Consider the following 5,000-nt stretch of genomic DNA (forward strand, 5'->3'; position numbering starts at 1 on the left):
TGAATTCCATTGGACCCAGAAATGATACATTGGAAGAATCTTTTTGGTCTCCCAATATCAATAGGTTGATTGTTTCGCTCCTGTATCTTCCAAAAGGGAAAAAGATCTCTGAGAGTTGTTTCATGGATCCGAAAGAGAGTACTTGGGTCCTCCCAATAACTAAAAAGTGTATCATGCCTGAATCTAACTGGGGTTCGCGGTGGTGGAGGAACTGGATCGGAAAAAAGAGGGATTCTAGTTGTAAGATATCTAATGAAACAGTAGCTGGAATTGAGATCTCATTCAAAGAGAAAGATATCAAATATCTGGAGTTTCTTTTTGTATCCTATATGGATGATCCGATCCGCAAGGACCATGGTTGGGAATTGTTTGATCGTGTTTCTCCGAGGAAGAAGCGAAACATAATCAATTTGAATTCGGGACAGCTATTCGAAATCTTAGCGAAACACTTGATTTGTTATCTCATGTCTGCTTTTCGTGAAAAAGACCAATTGAAGTGGAGGGTTTCCTCAAACAACAAGGAGCTGAGGCAACTATTCCATCAAATGATATTGAGCATGTTTCCCATCTCTTCTCGAGAAACAAGTGGGATATTTCTTTGCAAAATTGTGCTCAATTTCATATGTGGCAATTCCACCAAGATCTCTTCGTTAGTTGGGGGAAGAATCAGCACGAATCGGATTTTTTGAGGAACGTATCGAGAGAGAATTTGATTTGGTTAGACAATATGTGGTTGGTAAACAAGGATCGGTTTTTTAGCAAGGTACGGAATGTATCGTCAAATATTCAATATGATTCCACAAGATCTATTTTCGTTCAAGTAACGGATTCTAGCCAATTGAAAGGATCTTCTGATCAATCCAGAGATCATTTCGATTCCATTAGGAATGAGGATTCGGAATATCACACATTGATCAATCAAACAGAGATTCAGCAACTAAAAGAAAGATTGATTCTTTGGGATCCTTCCTCTCTTCAAACGGAACGAACAGAGATAGAATCAGATCGATTCCCGAAATACCCTTCTGGATATTCCTCAATGTCCCGGCTATTCACGGAACGTGAAAAGCAGATGAATAATCATCTGTTTCCGGAAAAAATCGAAGAATTTCTTGGGAATCCTACAAGATCAATTCGTTCTTTTTTCTCCGACAGATGGTCAGAACTTCATCTGGTTTCGAATGCTACTGAGAGGTTCACTAGAGATCAGAAATTGTTGAAGAAACAACAAGATGTTTTTTCTTTTGTCCCTTCCAGGCGATCGGAAAAGAAAGAAATGGTTGATATATTCAAGATAATTACGTATTTACAAAATACCGTCTCAATTCATCCTATTTCATCAGATCGGGGATGTGATATGGTTCCGAAGGATGAACCGGATATGGACAGTTCTAATAAGATCTCATTCTTGAACAAAAACCCATTTTGTGATTTATTCCATCTATTCCATGACCGGAACAAAGGGAGATACACGTTGCACCACGATTTTGAATCAGAAGAGAGATTTCAAGAAATGGCAGATCTATTCACTCTATCAATAACCGAGCCTGATCCGGTGTATCATAAGGGATTTGCCTTTTCTATTGATTCCTACGGGTTGGATCAAAAAAAATTCTTGAATGAGGTATTCAACTCCAGGGATGAATCGAAAAAGAACTCTTTATTGGTTCTACCTCATATTTTTGATGAAGAGAATGAATCTTTTTATCGAAGGATCAGAAAAAAATGGGTCCGGATCTCCTGCAGGAATGGTTTGGAAGATCCAAAACCCAAAATAGTGGTATTTGCTAGCAACAACATAATGGAGGCAGTCAATCAATATAGATTGATCCGAAATCTGATTCAAATCCAATATAGCACCTATGGGTACATAAGAAATCTATCGAATAGATTCTTTTTAATGAATAGATCCGATCGCAACTTCGAATATGGAATTCAAAGGGATCAAATAGGAAATGATACTCTGAATCATATAACTATAATGAAATATATGATCAACCAACATTTATCGAATGTGAAAAAGAGTCAGAAGAAATGGTTCGATCCTCTTATTTCTCGAACCGAGAGATCCATGAATCGGGATCCTAATGCATATAGATACAAATGGTCCAATGGGAGCAAGAATTTCCAGGAGCATTTGGAGCATTTCGTTTCTGAACAGAAGAACCGTTTTCAAGTGGTGTTCGATCGATTACGTATTAATCAACATTCGATTGATTGGTCCAAGGTTATCGACAAACAAGATTTGTCTAAGTCACTTCATTTCTTTTTGTCCAAGTCACTTCTCTTTTTGTCTAAGTCACTTACTTTTTTCTTTGTGAGTATCGGGAATATCCCCATTCATAGGTCCGAGATCCACATCTATGAATTGAAAGGTCCGAATGATCAACTCTGCAATCAGTTGTTAGAATCAATAGGTGTTCAAATCGTTCATTTGAATAAATTGAAACCCTTCTTATTGGATGATCATGATACTTCCCAAAGATCGAAATTCTTGATCAATGGGGGAACAATATCAGCATTTTTGTTCAATAAGATACCAAAGTGGATGATTGACTCACTCCATACTAGGAATAATCGCAGGAAATTCTTTGATAACACCGATTCCTATTTCTCAATGATATCCCACGATCGGGACAATTGGCTGAATCCCGTGAAACCATTTCATAGAAGTTCATTGATATCTTCTTTTTATAAAGCAAATCTACTTCGATTCTTGAATAATCCACATCACTTCTGCTTCTATTCTAACAAAAGATTCCCTTTTTATGCGGAAAAGACCCGTATCGATAATTATGATCTTACATATGGACAATTCCTCCATATCTCGTTCATCCGCAACAAGATATTTTCTTTGTGCGTCGGTAAAAAAAACATGTTTTTTGGAGAGAGATACTATTTCACCAATCGAGTCACAGGTATCTGACATATTCATACCTAACGATTTTCCACAAAGTGGTGACGAAACGTATAACTTGTACAAATCTCAGCCTCTTTCAACTTATTGTCAGCCTCTTTCAGATATGAATCTATCTGATTCAGAAGGGAAGAACTTGCATCAGTATCTCAGTTTCAATTCAAACATGGGTTTGATTCACACTCCATGTTCTGAGAAAGATTTACCATCCGCAAAAAAACGGAATCTTTGTCTAAAGAAATGCGTTGAGAAACGGCAGATGTATAGAGCCTTTCAACGAGATAGTGCTTTTTCAAATCTCTCAAAATGGAATCTGTTCCAAACGTATATGCCATGGTTCCTTACTTCGGCAGGGTGCAAATATATAAATTCATCCTTTTAGATACTTTTTCAGACCCATTGCCGATACTAAGTAGCAGTCACAAATTTGTATCCTTTTTTTATGATATTATGCATGGATCAGATATATCATGGTCAATTCTTCAGATTCCATTGTGGGCGATTCTTCCACGATGGAATCTGATAAGTGAGATTTCGAGTAAGTGTTTACAGAATCTTCTTCTGCCCGAAGAAATGATTCATCGAAATAATGAGTCACCCGTTCCATTGAAGTGGACACATCTGAGATCACCAAATGCTCGGGAGTTCCTCTATTCAATCCTTTTCCTTCTTCTTGTTGCTGGATATCTCGTTCGTACGCATCTTCTCTTTATTTCCCGAGTCTCTAGTGAGTTACAGACAGAGTTAGAAAAGATCAAATCTTTGATGATTCCATCATACATGATTGAGTTGCGAAAACTTCTGGATAGGTATCCTCCACCTGAACTGAATTCTTTCTGGTTAAAGAATCTCTTTCTAGTTGCTCTGGAACAATTAGGAGATTCTCTGGAAGAAATACGGAGTTCTGCTTCTGGTGGCAACATGCTATTGAGTGGTGGTCCCACTTATGGGGTCAAATCAATACGTTCTAAGAAGAAAGATTTGAATATCAATCTCATCGATATCATCTATCTCATAAGTATCATACCAAATCCCATCAATTCAATCACTTTTTCGAGAAATACGAGACATCTAAGTCGTACAAGTAAAGAGATCTATTCATTGATAAGAAAAAACGTGAACAGTGATTGGATTGATGATCAAATAGAATCCTGGGTCGCGAACAGTGATTGGATTGATGATGCAGAAAGAGAATTCTTAGTTCAGTTCTCCACCTTAACGACAGAAAAAAGGATTGATCAAATTCTATTGAGTCTGACTCATAGTGATCATTTATCAAAGAATGACTCTGGTTATCAAATGATTGAACAACCGGGATCCATTTACTTACGATACTTAGTTGACATTCAAAAAAGGTATCTAATGAATTATGAGTTCAATAGATCCTGTTTAGCAGAAAGACGGATATTCCTTGCTCATTATCAGACATTACTTATTCACAAACCCCGTGTGGGGCTAATAGTTCTCATTTCCCATCTCATGGAAAACCCTTTTCGCTCCGCTTAGCCTACCCCTTCTAGGGGTATTTTAGTGATAGGTTTTATAGGAACTGGACGATCATATTTTGTCAAATACCGAGTGACAAACTCCTATGTTCCCTTCATTACGGTATTTCCGAACAAGTTCCTGGATGACAATCAAGGTTATCTTATTGATGATATCGATATTGAGGATCGTGACGATATCGATATTGATGATCGTGACGATGATGACCTTGATACGGAGCTGCTAACTATGCCGAATGTGCTAACTATGTATATGACGCCGAAAATAGACCAATTTGAGATCACCCTTCCATTAGAATTAGCAAAAGCAATGTCTCCTTGCATAATATGGATTCCAAACATTCATGATCTTTATGTGAATGAGTCGAATTACTTATCCCTCGGTCTATTAGTGAACCATCTCCCCAGGGATTGTGAAAGATGTTCCACTAGAAATATTCTTGTTATTGCTTCGACTCATATTCCCCAAAAAGTGGATCCCGCTCTAATAGCTCCGAATAAATCAAATACATGCATTAAGATACGAAGGCTTCTTATTCCACAACAACGAAAGCACTTTTTCATTCTTTCATATACTA

Source organism: Nymphaea colorata, unplaced genomic scaffold (assembly GCF_008831285.2).
Source record: "Nymphaea colorata isolate Beijing-Zhang1983 unplaced genomic scaffold, ASM883128v2 scaffold0697, whole genome shotgun sequence".
NCBI lineage: Eukaryota > Viridiplantae > Streptophyta > Magnoliopsida > Nymphaeales > Nymphaeaceae > Nymphaea > Nymphaea colorata.